The sequence below is a fragment of the Somniosus microcephalus genome, chromosome 26 (assembly GCF_052327205.1).
Source record: "Somniosus microcephalus isolate GS21.2 chromosome 26, FLI_Smic_1.0, whole genome shotgun sequence".
In the NCBI taxonomy this organism is placed as follows: Eukaryota; Metazoa; Chordata; class Chondrichthyes; order Squaliformes; family Somniosidae; genus Somniosus; species Somniosus microcephalus.
The window spans coordinates 22,353,901-22,370,024 of record NC_141012.1 but is presented as its reverse complement, the minus strand read 5'-3'; the positions used below and the strand labels follow the sequence as shown (position 1 = coordinate 22,370,024).

At 43.0% G+C, this 16,124-nt stretch overlaps 1 long non-coding RNA gene across 3 annotated transcripts in view; it reads left to right on the top strand.

Annotated features, from left to right (window-relative positions):
- LOC147100342 (uncharacterized) overlaps window positions 1-8,857 on the top strand; it is a 120,554-nt gene extending 111,697 nt beyond the window's left edge. For all 3 annotated transcript variants that reach the window (XR_015073745.1, XR_015073744.1, XR_015073743.1), the window contains exon 3: window positions 8,552-8,857. This is a non-coding gene — a long non-coding RNA (uncharacterized LOC147100342). The remainder of the gene's footprint in view (window positions 1-8,551) is intronic.
- The last annotated feature ends 7,267 nt before the right edge of the window (window positions 8,858-16,124 follow it).

Here is a 16,124-nt window from a genome sequence, read left to right as displayed (position 1 = left end):
GGACCAACAGGATATTGATTTTCTTGACATTAGGTAATGGATAATTCTTCAGACAACCACTTCTCAGTGAACATTCTATCTTGTTGTAATGGCCCAGAATATCAGGAAACAGTTGAGAATATGAAATATAATATTTCAGAAGTGTTGCAGTTGCAAACGACACAAATCTATATAATGGGGGGGGAATGGGAGGGAGGAGCAATGGGTTTTCCTTAAGCGACTCTTAATTGGTTTAATGATGCAATTGACATTTGGCCTCAATATGGCAATTTTGGCAAAATCAGAACTGTATCCAGCAATGGTGCAGGCAAACCTATGCCAATGGAAAGGGTGGCTCACATTGCCAAATTTTGTGCAGTTAGTCATTTTAATCGGCTGCCTGGAGCCTGGCCAACAATATACTTGGCTGGTGAGGGGGATGGAGGGTGGGGTAGGAATCCAGTGAGGCAGCACCTCTTAAATGACAATGCTCACCATTAAAGAGAGTGGGGGGGGGAGCTTTTGTTGTAGCTAAAATTTGGCTTTGAGGAGAAGAACAGTGACCAGCTGCAGTAGAAGTGGCTACAGCTATGTAGAGAAGAAAAACATCTGGAAATAAGAATGTGGGGACAACACCTCCATTCACTGAGGCTGCCTTGGAGGTCCTGCCACAGAAGATGCAATAAAGGATGGTGGCCCTCTTTGGAGCACAAGGTCACCCTCCCATCAAAGCTGAGGCCAAAGCAGAGTTGCAAGCTGCTTGGATGGAAACAGCAGAGAGAGTGAATGAGTCTCTCAGGCCCATAGGACCCGAGAACAAATGAGGAGTAAGGTTTGTGGGATCAAGAGGAGTGACAAAGCAAGCGTGCTCACCTTTGCATACATTATTTTGCAGTATTTTATAAATTGCATGAGCCAAAGCATATTTGAAAGCTCTAATAGCCTCAGTGAGGCAGCGGGAAAAGCATAACGATAATCTTCTTTTACACATTTGTTTATTGCGGAGAAGTTGAAGGCTGCACTTTCTATGGGATGCACAAACAGCTCTCACTGTGACAGAGAATCAACAATACTGCTGGAACTGAAATGTATGCTGCCTTAGAATGCGTTCACGTAAGGCGAGGTTGGCCACTCGGTTGGCTGTTTGGGTGCTCTGGTATTTTGTGACTCCTGGATGCGTGGTGCACGTTTCCAGGAGCAAGCTACACACAATCACTGCAAGAGGATGCAATTCCCCAATGTGAGAAAGTCGTTCATATTTGAGGAAGTCATCCTAGGCATCCAATTTATAAAAGCCTGTCACTGCTGGATTTGACCGGCTAGGAGAGCAGCTCCAGGGAGTCATGGCGGCAAGCGTCACACTCCTCAGTGGTGACTACAGTCTGCTCTCATGCAGATCACGGGTCATCCTGCAGGAATGTCCAGCACCTGGGCCTTAGGATGAGGCAGCATCTTCTCCGGCTTACCGCACAGCTGCCCATCCCAGCTCACCCAACCACCACCCCACCTCCCGCCCCCCCCTCCCCCCAAGAACTGAAGTGCCAGTTAGCAAGTAGGCACCAGCAGGCATTGCCTTATGACTGCAGCAGTTGCAGGGCCAATGGGACCCTGTACCCAGAGGCATAATGCCCACCTTCACCACACTTGCTCCTCTCACTGCATACTTACTCCTCTTTATATTGTAAAGCTATGCAGCGCATGGCAGACCATGAGTAATTTGTTCACCTTTTCTGGGCTATAGAGGAACGCCTTGCATGAACGGTCCAAGCAGTGGAATTTTTACTTCAGCATTCCAATGGTGCACTCTGCAAATTTTCTGATGGAGACATGCCATTCATTGTATTTATATTCCACTGCTGTTCAGGGGTTTCTCAATGGGATCAGCAACCATGGCTGTACAGGTTTCCCACCAGACATCCATTCAGTCTGAGGCTTCAAACAACAAAGTCACCACGGACTGGAGCATAATGCTGGCATCTTGGGTGATTTCTGGATTGCAGGCATCTACTTATATTGAGATGCTTCTGTGCTCAGATACCAGCTGAGCACCAATCAAATGAAAGCCCTTTTCTGCCCAGCTAGGCAATGGCGTTAACATGAGGTGCTGTGATACCATCTATTACACCTTGGATTCTTGGCAACCCTGCCACCTAGTGAATGTTCCTACTGATTCCTCCTTTCTACAGGGAACGTGATGAAGGTGTTACTCCTCAATAAAGATAGTGGGATAGATTGTCAACTTGCCACCAGGCATAAAGCTGGTGGAGCAGGTCGAATGCCTATCATAGGAATCGTCCAATTTTCATTTCCATTAAAAATTAAAATTGGGCGGTTTCTATAATGGGCGGCTAGTCCATAAACAATAGCTTTACACCTGAGCGACAAGTCGCATGAACTCTTCATGCTGTGGTAATCACTACAATTACAGGACGAGCCTATGGTTGCAATAATCTACAGACCAGCCTCAAGTAGATGGACATAGCTCTAGTGACATTCTCTCTAGTGAATCCAAGGCAATGAAGACAGTTCATTCCCTGTCACACAAGGTAAGAGTGTTGGGTCAATAAATACAGTGACTGGGGTATTGATGGGTGTGGAAATAACACCTCAGGTCTCAGTGCAGCTGAACTCAGCTTTCTCATGGAGTTTAGAAGAATTTCCATCCTCAGTACTTTATTTGTTTTAACTTCAATTGCTTGGAGCAAGCAACAATTCTAGGGAAACTCATATATTAAAAAAAAATGTTGTTATGCAGGAAAGTACCCTTTACAGTAACAGACACTAATGCAGGGGGAAAATGCAACTAAATATCCATGCTTTTTTGAAAATAAACCATAAGCCTAGTATCAACTTTCGCAAAAGAAACCTAGCCTTAATAAACCAATTTCAGTGGACCAGGCCAGTGATTTAGTCATGCAGCCATCTAATATGGGCAAGGTGATTACCGGGGAGAGAGATTGCCAAAAGAATGTGAAATTTGGTATGGAGCTATGGGAGGATAGCATCTTTGTAAGACTTGTATCTGGAGAAATTCCAGGACAGCCTCCTAAGGAAAAAAAAAACACTGGTTTGACATGGAATTTTTGAAATGTATTTTCTTAATTGAAGCTAATCTCTAGGTAGTTCATACTCTTTCTAGTATGATAGTTGTTACTGGGTATTAAAAACAAATGTCCAACTTTGAATGCTAGGAGAGTGTTTAAAGCTGGAGGGTATATACTGATACAAGGTCCTGTAATGCCCAGATTCTGTAACACAGTATTGTGTTTGCCAGTGACCTCGAATGCACAGATAAGTTGGAAAAGCACTTATTTGATTCAAATTGCCTTACAAAACCATATATGGAGTGAAGCTTGCTGAACCAGGTCTGATTATGTATGCTGTTAAGAGTTCTTCCCACCGAGTATATTAAATCAGCAGCATGGTATGTGGCCCAGCTTTTCTGAGTGATAAGATGTCTTTCCTGTAGCGCAATCATTATCTCTTTATGCAACTCTGTCCTGAGGCCTTGAACTTGGTAACAAGAGGCACCTAGAGTTTGCCCTGGTGTAGAGTGATGTGCAAAAGTAAGAGTGGAGCCTGTTATATTGTGATTGGAAATCAAATCATTGTTCAATTGATTTTCCAGAAGTAGCATAAAACAATAGCGTCTGCTTGCATTCAGACTTAAGAACAGTAACTTCACTTCAAAAGCATTTAATTAGTTGTGAAATGCTTTGGGATTTCCTGAGAATGTAAATTGCGATATATAAATACGTGCTATATTAATAATCTAACTACATTTAGGAGGATTAGTAACAAGGCAAGAATAATGAACTAGAATAATGAAGAGTATAGGACTCTGGAGATGAGGGTCCTGACATCTCCAGCTTTTGATGAACAGTCCCATTTGAAATGTTAATGTATTGTTACCTTTCATTGCTGTTTTTCTGCTATTATTTTAGTTTCCTAGCATTCACATTTTCTTTTTACCTCCTCGTTTCAACTTGTATTGGCAATTACTCAACAGAATTTTCCAATCTCCGAGCCATTGGATATATAAGGTTGCAACCAGTCGATGAACCAATTAATAGAGTCATAGGGCTGGATTTTGATACAGGAGGCGGGACTATAACTTTTGGGGTTGTAGTCCCGCCTCCATCGAGTTGTGGCCAACCCAAGCGATTTTCACTTGATTGTCCTTGTTAAACCCAGTGGGCTCAGCAGGCCAATTAAGGGCCATCCGGCAACAGGTGACGTTACAGATTGACATTTCATCTGTCAAGAGCTTTTGACAGATGAAATATCAGCGTTTGAAGCTGTCAAACACTGACAATCTGTACACTAAGTTAATTCCTTCCTCTCAGGCTGATTTAGAGATCTCGCCAGAACAGAAAGCTGAATGCTGCAACTTTTGACAGCTCGCGGCCAGTCTGCTTTCTGTGTCGGTGAGATGAGGGACTCCCGAGACCTGAAGGAAGGAAGGCTGTAAAGGTAAGTAAAGGTAATTAAACTTATTTAAACACTTTACACACACCAAACACACTTACCTCTGCACTCATGCACCCATCACTCACCTGAACACCGGACATCTCGACCCCTCCAAGTCCTTCAGCCCGATGGTCCGCCTCGCTAACTTGCCGTGGTTTGGAGCCATCGGGAATCCCACACTTCAGGAATAAAAATAGGGATTAGGCTAAAAACTGCCTGTTAACTACCTGTTAACAGGCAGTTAATTGGCACTGATCCCCTTCCCGCCTCGGGGAGGCGGCTCCCAGCACAGGTCGGGTATCCGCCTCCTTTGAAACTGGCATGGAGGCGGGTTGGGGGCGGGATGGGTTCGTGCCCCCCGATTTCGTGATTTTAACCACCCACACGCCTCCAATCCCACCTCCACGGCCCAAAGAAAATCCTGCCCATAGAGTCATAGATTTATACAGCACAGAAAGAGGCCCTTCGGCCCATCGTGTCCGCACCGGCCATCAAGCCCTGTCTATTCTAATCCCATTTTCCAGCACTTAGTCCGTAGCCTTGTATGCTATGGTGTTTCAAGTGTTCATCTAAATGCTTCTTGAATGTTGTGAGGGTTCCTGCCTCTACCACCCTTTCAGGCAGTGAGTTCCAGATTCCAACCACCCTTTGGGTGAAAAAGTTTTTCCTCACATCCCCTCTAAACTTACTGCCCCTTACCTTGAAACTATGCCCCCTGGTTATTGACCCCTCTACTAAGGGGAAAAGTTCCTTTCTATCTACCCTATCTATGCCCCTCATAATTTTTTACACCTCAACCAGGTCCCCCCTCAGCCTTCTCTGCTCTAAGGAAAACAACCCCAGCTTGTCCAGTCTCTCGTCATAGCTGAAGCGCTCCAGCCCATGTAACGTCCTGGTGAATCTCCTCTGCACACTCTCCAATGCAATCACATCCCTCCTATAGTGTGGCGACCAGAACTGCACACTGTATTCCAGCTGTGGCCTAACTAGCGTTTTGTACAGCTCCATTAAACCTTCCTGCTCTTATTTTCTATGCCTCGGCTAATGAAGGCAAGTGTCCCATATGCCTTTTTAACCACCTTATCTACCTGTCCAGCTGCCTTCAGGGATCTATGTACATGCACGTCAAGGTCCCTCTGATCCTCTGTCCTTCCTAGGGTCCTATTATTCATTGTGTATTCCCTTGTCTTGTTAGTCCTCCCAAAATGCATCACCTTACACTTTTCAGGGTTAAATTCCATTTGCCACTGTTCTGCCCATCTAACCAACCCGTCTATATCATCCTGTAGCCTGCTTCCCTCCTTGCTATTTACCACTCCACCAATTTTCATGTCATCTGCGAACTTACTGATCATACCTCCTACATTCATATCTAAATCATTAATGTACACTACAAACAGCAAAGGACCCAGCACCGATCCCTGTGGTACACCACTGGACACAGGCTTCCAGTCACAAAAACAACCTTCGACCATCACCCTCTGCCACCAAGCCAATTTTGGATCCAATGTGCCAAGTTGCCCTGGATCCCATGGGCTCTTACCTTCTTGACCAGTCTCCCATGCGGGACTTTGTCAAAAGCCTTACTGAAGCCCATGTAGACTACTTCAACTGCACTACCCTCATCCACGCACCTAGTCACCCCCTCAAAAAATTCAACCAAATTGGTTAGACATGATCTCCCCCTGACAAAGCCATGCTGACTATCCTTGATTAATCCTTGCCTCTCCAAGTGGAGACTAATTCTGTCCATCAGAATTTTTTCCAATAATTTCCCTACCACTGATGTTAGGCTCACCGTCCTGTAATTCCCTGGTTTATCCCTACTACCCTTCTTGAATAATGGCACTACGTTAGCTGTCCTCCAGTCCTCTGGCACCTCCCCTGTGGCCAGAGAGGTTCTGAAAATTTGTGTCAGAGCCCCTGCAATCTCCTCCCTTGCCTCACACAGCAGCCTGGGATACATCGCGTCAGGGCCTGGGGATTTAACCACTTTTAAGCCCGCTAAAACTGCTAGTACCTCCTCCCTCTCGATACTAATTTGTTCAAGTATATCATAATCCCCCTGCCTGATTTCTATGCCTACATCGTCCTTCTCCATAGTCAACACAGATGCAAAATATTCATTTAAAACCTCTCCTACATCTTCCGGCTCTACACACAGATTGCCACTTTGGTCCCTAATGGGCCCTACTCTTTCCCTGGTTATCCTCTTGCCCTTAATATACTTATAAAACATTATCCTTTTCCTTTATTTTGCCCGCCAGTGTTTTTTCATGCCCCCTCGTCGCTCTCCTAATTTCTTTTTTAAAGTACCCCCCTGCACTTTCTATACTCCTCTAGGGCTTCCACTGTTTTTAGTCCTTTGTATCTGCCAAAAGCCTCTATCATAGATTATCATAGTTCAGGGGAGTCCAAACTATGCCCTGTAGGCCACACGTGGCCCATGAGCTCTGGAAATGAAGGTCACTTGGTTGTTTTGTATTTATATTTCTTACACGCTGGTTTGTCCCATTTGTGTGGGCCTGGAGGTTTGGAAAAAGTTGTTCTTAGCACAGTCTAATTGGTGAATAATTCCTAAACCCAATCAGCAGCTTGACATATATGTAAATTACAGGGAACATTCATTTAAGCTGTATGTGCTCCATGGGTATGTGATTCGGCAGATGAAGACAAAAACCCTGGGCACTCTTTTTTTTTAATAAGAACTCATTAGAACTGTTGGGGGACATTACGTAGTCAGATTTAGATAGAGCAAAACTTGTTGTAAGTTTAAAGATAATGGCCCTGAAATTACAACATGATATTAATATATGAACCCTTCATACATTCAACTGAAATTCCTCTCTTTGTAATCTTAGTGGAAGCATTAACCCATTTCTTTTCAACAGGTTAATGGCTCTGTTAAAATAGAGGAGAGGAGTGTTTCAGGCAAATACATTAAGCATTTGTCGACTCCTTCCCGTGGCATAATTTCAGAATAGTTAGCTTATATCTTATGGTTATGATCAACATTAGTAGAAATTGTAGATGAACTGTTGTCTGGTCCATATAAAATGCTGATAATGCATTCCCTCCCTAAATCTCTCTACCTCTCCACCTCCCTCTCCTTCTCCTTCTTAAGACCCTCCTTAAACCACCTCTATGACTAACCTTTTGGTCACCCCTCCATTGCTCCATCTTTGGCTACGAGTCAATTTTCCTTACGCCTCTGTGAAGCGCCCTGGGGGCATTTTTCTACATTCTACATTAGCGGCGCTATATAAAGACAAGTTGCTGCTGTTATTCTGTGGAGATCGTTTCTCTGCTCATTTGAGAATGATACGTGGATGGTCTCATTGCTAATTGGCTCCTAGAGTTCGAGCTGACGTGGGCTGCCAAGGAGCTGCTCTTATGAAAGATAGTTTCAGATGCACATCAACAAAAACAACAACTTACATTTTTGTGTAGCTGGCCCCTTAAGGAATGCTGGACAGTAAGATCACAGGATTCTAATCTGACATTTTTAAAGGGACGGATATTAGCATGAGCTTTACAGTTTGAGTTAGGGAGTTCTAGTACACCTTCATCTGATGAAATGATGACTACCATATCTAAGGGAGAGTAACATACTGCTGTTCTTCAATCCTTATGCTCCAACTCCTACAGTAATCTTTTGTTAATTGGTACAAGCATTGCATTACCTCTTAATTTAAACTAAAACACAGTGCATGCCAATTTGGTAAAATCCTATCAATTGGAAAGTTGGTTTGAAAGGAAATGTATCTGTGCAGTTCGCAATTAACTCCGCATGCAATCTAATGGAAAAGCTGCAACTTTATAGCAAACATTTGGACTTTCCCAGGCAATCCTTTGAACTTTATCCAGCCATAAGATTCATAAGTAGTTTAGAAGATATGTGCACAGCACATTAAACAAACTACATCAGAACAGAAATGGAGATGTTCTTTTTATTTGTATTAAACAAAGTATTTTTACAGCTTCTTCATGAAACCATCACTTTGACTTGTGTACAGGCGGCTCCAACTTCAAGGTCAAACAAAATAAACAACATGGTTGCTTTTTACCCACATAATTTACTCTTGCTATTTGTTATCCACAGTAGGCAACGTGCACAGCTCTCTGCATTCCTCGAGGCTGCAAAAAGTTTAAAGCAGAACCACAGGACTCCAATTCTGGTTAACCTCGGTGAACAACACACACAGAGTTCTCTAATTAATCACCCAGTGCAAAAACATTGCTGAAATAACAGAGAACACCTGGAAACTAACTATTGCCCTGACATGTATTGTAAATGAAATGAAAATAAATAGACAATATTTTCTGTGAAAAACTAGTTTCCTTTAAATTCATATTGAGCTTTGTAACTGTTTGCTTTTATTACTGTTCATTTTTTAAAATTATTTTCAAACTTCGAAGCTGTTACTGTGTTCATTGTTTTAATAGTTTGCATCTGTTTCATATTTGTCTCATTCATGGAGTGCCAGACAGAAATAGCATTTCATTAATCACGCAAAAGTGTGTTGAGCCCCGTAACTACAATGGTAGAATGCTGAACAGGCATGGTCTACTCGAAGCTCCGACACAGCAAGAGAGCCCCAGGTGGGCAGAAGAAACACTTCAAGGACACCCTCAAAGCCTCCTTGAAAAAGTGCAACATCCCCACCGACACCTGGGAATCCCTGGCCCAAGACCGCACAAAGTGGAGGAGAAGCATCCGGGAAGGCGCCAAACACCTCAAGTCTCTTCATGGGGAGCAAGCGGAAGCCAAGCGCAAACAGCGCAAGGAGCACACATCAACCCAAGCACCCCACCCACCCGCCCCTTCAACCACCGTCTGTGACAGAGACTGTAGGTCCCGCATTGGACTCATCAGTCACCTGAGAACTCATTTTTAATGTGGAAGCAAGTCATCCTCGGTTCCGAGGGACTGCCTAAGAAGAAGAAGGAGAATGCTGAACACCCAAGCCATGTTCAATCTCCGATATTAACACCTTAGTTTGTTTAAGGGAGGTTGACATTTCATCAGTTGCAACCAGGTCATCGGGGGCATGGAAAGAAATGTGGCTAAGGTGTCCTTCCCACACAACTCAAGTCTGCCTCCTGGTAGATTGACCAAGGAGTGGCATTGATGACATCTGTGGAACCATCACTAGGAGGTGAAGTCCTAAACTCCAGCTGCGGAAGATAGTGTGTTTTGGAAGATTAACTGGGGTTTCGCGAAAGATATAAGGAAATAAAGATCCAAATAAAGTCCAAATAATCCCACTTAAGTGAGGATGATTGTGAATTCCCAAATACTTTCTAATTCTCACTATGATAGCCTCAGGTTAGCTTGCCATTTAAAGAAAAAGGTACTATTCACAAGCAGAGGGAGAACGTGGCATATCCTATGGTCTGGAGTTTCAGCTCGATTGCGCCGCTTTTTTCGGCGCAATGCGCCCAAAATCGCCGTAACCGGCGCAAAAGATTGTGAAATTTTAAGCGCAATTTGTGTTCGGTGCAACTCGAGTTTGCGTGGTCTTTTGCACCAGTTTTATAAACATCGCACTGGGAGCAGGCCCCTCCCACACAATTGGCCAGCACCCCAGTGTGAATTAATCGACTTTGGGAGTATCTGCTAATTGCGCTCATTTGCAGGCCTTCAGGGAGGTTTTAAAAATTAAGCTGGTTCCTTTGAGTGCATGGACTCTAAAAGGTACATTTTAAAAGCTTTTATATGTGATTTTTGTTTTAATTTAGTAAGAAACTGACGAATGAACCCCAATATAACTAAAAAATAGTTTCATTTTTTTTTAAAGTGGACTTCAGTCATTTTAAATCGGAGTACTCAGAGGTGGTGGATTGACGCTGTGCTTAAAAATGCTTATTTTTTGTGATAAACCTATTTTCAGCTATTTTAAATCAAACTTCACCCAGTTACCACTCTTAAATATATGACGGAATATTTTTTTAAACAAAACTTTTTAAAAAGTGTACATTTTAAAACACTGCCCGATTGCGCTGGTTCATGGCAAATTTTGCGTTCACTGGTATGCGAATGAGATTGAGTGGAAACTTGAGGGGAAAACACTTTTTCAAAACGTGCGTAACTTTGGGCGCCATTTGCACCGAAATTGGCAATTGCATCAAAGTGGTACAGAATATGACCATTTTCCCTGCTAATAATAATGTGGGCTCTGGGAGTGGGCGGAGAAAAAAATCAGCATGCAACCCCGGACAGCGTAGAGCAGAGTATGCTTGGTGGTTGTGATGGATGGGCAGCTACTAAGTCCTTCAAGAGCATATAGGGGGTGAAATTGGGTGCCTTTGCACCTCCCTTTAGCACCCCTGGGGGGCGCTAACGGGGTGCAAATTGTTTTGCAACCGGGCAAGGCGCTGCCATCAACTCCTGCCATATTCGGCGGGAGTTTTGCGGCGGCGCTGCAGCCTTGCACCCCGATCTCCTTCGCCCGGAGATCATGACGTCATCGGCCCAGTAGCGCCCCGACCCGAAATTAACTTCCGCCCACTGCAGCAGCGCCGGGCGAAAACACCGACAGCTGCAGGAAACATGCATCAGGCGGCCAACCGCTTCAGGCCAATGATTAAAGGCGAGGTGGCTGAGGTAAGTAAAAAAAAAAATTACCTTTTGTTGTTCAAGGTTTTTTTGCAATTTCCTGCCTGCGATTGATCAGCCCGGCAATCTGCTTGAGGTGCCGGGCTGATCGCGCGGAATCGCGGCTGCCTTGGTGGTCCAAGTAGGTAATTTTTCTAATACAGAGCCTGCAGCACTGGCCCTTCCCTTTAAGGGAGGGAAGGAGCCTTTGAACTCGGCAGCAGTGCGCGGCCCAGTGTGCAGCGCTGCTGAAGTCTCCGCCCCACTCTCCGACGTTAGCGCCCTAAGAAGGAAATGTAGCACTTGATTTAGCGCTCCACTTCCCTCTTGGGACACTAAAACTCAATTTTGCGGTCGCCGATGCTAATTAGCGCCAGGCGCTAAAGTTAGCACCCCTAAATGGTCGATATCGAATGTTTCCCCATAGGATTTAAAGTTGGAATCACAAAATCAAAGGATAATTATAGATGAGGAAGGTCATTCAGCCAATCTTATTTATTCCACCGAGAGAGGTGCTAACTTCCCCTCCCCACATTGTAGCATCCAATTGTTTCTGAACTGAATCCAGGGATTTTACCTCCAGTAATCTTTCCAGAACTCTAGTCCACACATTGATCATTCTTTGTGTGAAGACAAATTTTCTGATATCAATCCAATATTACCTTTTATTATTTTGAATTGGGGTCCTTTTGTTCTACTTGCGCAGTTTAATTTAAAGTAATATGCTGAATTAACTTTTTCTCTACCCACTGCAACCTTATATACCATTATTATTATTATGAGATCACCTCTCAGATGTCTTCTTTGTATGCTCAGGTTTCTCTAGACTTTCCTCATAACTCAGATCCCGGACACTAGTGATCAGCCTTGTGGCTCTTCACTGCACTGTTTCAAGTGCTTGAATATCTCTCTTGTTTCTTGCTGACCAGAACTGCACAAGTATTTTAAGGCATGGTCTGACCAGATCACTACAAAGTTTGATCACTACCTTCTCTGACTTACTTTCTACTACAGGAAACTCTTTGGTATCCCGCATCGACGGGACCGGCGTGTTGCCGGTTGATCAAAAATTCCGGATGACGGAGAGGGTTATCTACCAAGGCTATTTTTAACAAATTGAAAAATAAAAAAAATCAAGAAATGTGCATTATACAGTAATTGGGTACTCACCTACAGAATGTTGTGTTAAATGGATGGTGGAAGATGCTTGATTAAGTACAGTACTGCCAGTTGAGGGTAATGCAATGCAATGACTACCAGCAGCGTGGGAGACACACAGTACCCCTGTAAAATGGCGGATCAGAAGAGACTACCGGCAGCACGGGAGAGTCAGGCTCCTGTTACAGGGTTATTGAGGTGTTCCGACTTCCGATAGCACCAAGAAGCCGAGTAGTGGCAGTTTGGAGAACTACCCCCACTGACTAACTCAGCCACGGCAGGAGACTCGGACTCGGCAACATTGCTGGTTATTGAGGTGTTGTTTTCGGAGTGAGAATTTTGCCGGTTAATAGAGCATTCCGGATATTTAGGTGCCGTTTAAACGAGAGTTTCCTATATCCTAAAAACTCCACTTCAACCCTTAAGATTAATTCTCTTTGCTAGAGAAACGTTGGAGGCAAATAGGACTTTTGTTTCATCAGATCTTTCCATATGTCTATCTGGATGTATGGGGTGCGAGTGTTACAGTTAACATTTTTCCACCTCTACCTTTCCCAAAGATTTGTGTTGCTAATCTTGATTGAGTGACAGTGTTAAAGGCTGGATTTGTGGCCATAAAAACACCGTTCACACAAGTTTAATGAATATTTTGTAATATGATGGGAGGCCGGGCAGGGAGGAATCTTGACAGGGAATAACCAGATTCAAATTTTGTTCCAAAAATTGATCTTGAAAGTGAAGGAAAGGCTCTGAAAGTGTGTTTCTGTATAAAGTACCCAGAGCCAGTCTGAAGGGATGATTTATGGTGTCAGTTTATGCACCTTGGAGTAGATCCATTACTCAGATGGGAGTCAACACTCCATAGCAGCCAGGAGGCCGACCGAGAGGTACTGAGGAAGGAAAAATCAGTTAATGGCTGGGTACACAGTAGTAGTAGAAAAGAGCACAACATATTTTATATCGCAAACTGTGGAAATGGTTTTGTACATGACAGATGTGATGTTAAGTTGAATTTTACCTCATTTTAAGTGAGTTCCCCTGTGGGGAAAAATAAATTGCGCAGAACTATGAGACAGACTGGTGAATATGGTTTTGAGTTGTAGACCTGCCAAGTCCACCTGTCTCCATGAGTTTTGTCAGTCCTTGGCAAAGGTTCTAAATAGAATAGTGCTGGGAAGCAAGCTGTTCCACACTGGTGTAGGGATTAACATTGTCAAACCCAATTTAAATGAATTTTATTTTCTGGTCGCTAATCATTAAGTGTTATTGACGATAATCAGAATTCCTTTGCTCAACAACACAGTGAGCTCAGGCCTGTAGGAAGAGATTTCTGAGGAAAAATTAGAAGACTTTCATACATTGGCTTCCCAAATTATAATTTCCAGCCAGCTATATGATGGTCAATTTAAAATTCTACTCTAGAAATACCATTTTCATACTCCATTTGTGGAATGCTGTAGTTCCTTGGCTGTGTTGGATAAAATGTTGGGTGGCGAAAGGGTCAGTATGCTGTTTCATGTCCTCAAGACATAGAACATAGGAAATGCTAGACCAGAAAAGACCAAGCTCCAACTCGTTCGCCTTCTACCATCCTGGTACTCACATGATGGGATAATGGAGTTGTTGACTAATCATAGCAATCAATCTCTATCAATTAGTCTACAACAGACCCAGACATGAGGTGAGGAAAACCCCAGTGGTGGTGAGCTTTGGGAACCAGAGGCCCAACGTCAGTTTTTCCCTCCCAATTATGCTACACTTACCACATCATGTCTCAAATTACTAATATACTGAATCTCAATGTTATTGTACATGCCCACTTAACTAACAATACCGGGTTGGATTAAAAAATAGTATAAAATACATTATGATTGTGTGGTCTTCCAGTAGAGATACCAATGGACCTGCTGATGGATAGGTCATTGGAGCTTGTTTTATATGCTGGTTGCCAATGTATCCTTGTGCTGTGATATCAGCTGTGAGGCAGGAATTAGAATGCTTTGAAGAATGGTCCAGAGAGAATAATGGATATCTCTGTCCTAAATAACAAAAAAAATCAGGATGTTTGCTTCCATTCCTGTTCTATAAACAAGGGCCCATGGCTTGATAAAGAGGACTAACCCTATTGTACATAGTGTCAGTATATGATCCAGTGCTACAAGCTGTGAAATATCTAAACATTAGACATGTGTTCAAACTGGTGAAGGACAAGAATCTTTACATCACTCTGTTAAACAAAATAAAATGCAAATTTTATTTTCATGTGGAAATTACTTTGAAAAAATACTTTAGAACTAAATACTGAAAATGTTGCACTTTTCAAGCTTTAAACTCTTTGTCCATCTATCTGAAATTTTATCTGCTTCAATATATAGCAAATGTTGGAAAAGTACAGCAATTAGAAAGAGAAAAATAGATTAACTGGAAACTGAAAGATGAGTAAGCCCCTTTATATAACAGCAAACAACACCTTACATAGCACATTTAACATTATATACACCTGACGGCACTTAACAAAGGGAGAAAGACAGACCCCAAGCTTTAGCAGTAGAATTAAGGGAGGGGACCGACAGCACTGTGGAAGAGATCAGTTTTGAAGAGGTTTATGAAAGTGGAGGAAGAAGTTTCAAGGTGGAGGAGTTTAGAACAAAAGCGTGCATTTATATAATGCCTTTAACACTGGAAAATATCCCAAAGGTCCTCCTTAGAAGAGGAAAGGAATGGACATCAAGCCACTGTGGGAGTGTTAGGCAGAGATTAGTGCTTGTACAGAGAACAGAAACAAGGAACTTGCATTTATATAGCACCTTTCACGACTTCAGAATATCCCAACATTCTTTGTACGTGCTTATAAGTATCTGATTGGCACTTCTGAGCTGATTTTCTGAGCGTACACATCTGCTGGAAGCCCCCATCAGAAAATTACATGTGCGATCCCCATGATTTTCCCTTCATTAGAATTAATGGACAAAAGTCATGGAGAACACCTGAGATTTCTTGATATGCACTCCCAGCGGGCAAGGCTCCACGCTGGAAGTGTGCATTCAGAAAAATGGCCCATTGGTAAAGGTTTTGTCTTTTGTCCCAATTGTCTTTTGTCGACAGTTCACATTGCAGCTGAGACTCCAACCTATCAACCAGTATATGTCTAACTTTGTTCCACTGTGGGAATAAAACTGACTCACCACTATCTTGTCCTGATCTTGTATGTCGCTGTCAATCAATAGATCATGAAGACATTTGGTCCAAACCCCTGATTTCCTGACCCATTGAGTTTGAGTAATCATGCATTTAAAACAATGTTAAACCTTTGAGGGTTGCAGCAGTATTCCGACAAATAAAAACAATCAGGATTAAACTTTTTTTTTTAAAGAATTCTTGAAAATTTGCAGAAATAGCTTGTACTGACATTATACAACAGGTTTCAAAGTTGGAAAAAGTATTTAATGATCAATGTTAAAAAAAGCTACAGTGATGTTTAACTAGAATAGAAGTGAGAGATGATATCCATTATTATGTATTCCATACTCAATGGGGGTGATTTTATCAATGGGGATGTGATGGAGGCGGGAAAGCTGCTTGTCAGGTTTTAGTCCTGCCTCCATCGACATCTGGCCAACCCACGCTATTTTCCCTTGATTGGCTTAGCCTGCCAATTACGGGAAAGCCGGTGACAGATGACGTCAGCGTATGATGCTTCAACTATCAAGATTTTTTGACAGATGAATTGTCATCGTTTGACAGCTCTGTGAAGCTGTCAAACACTGACAATCTGTCTTCTAAGTTGAGACCTAGGACATAGACTCACTTAGAAAGCTTTCCTGAGCAGAAAACAGAAGGTTGCTGCATTTACGAATGCAGCGGCCATTCTGCTTTCTCTGCCGGTGAGATGAGGCAGCTCCGCAGCCTAAAGGCATGA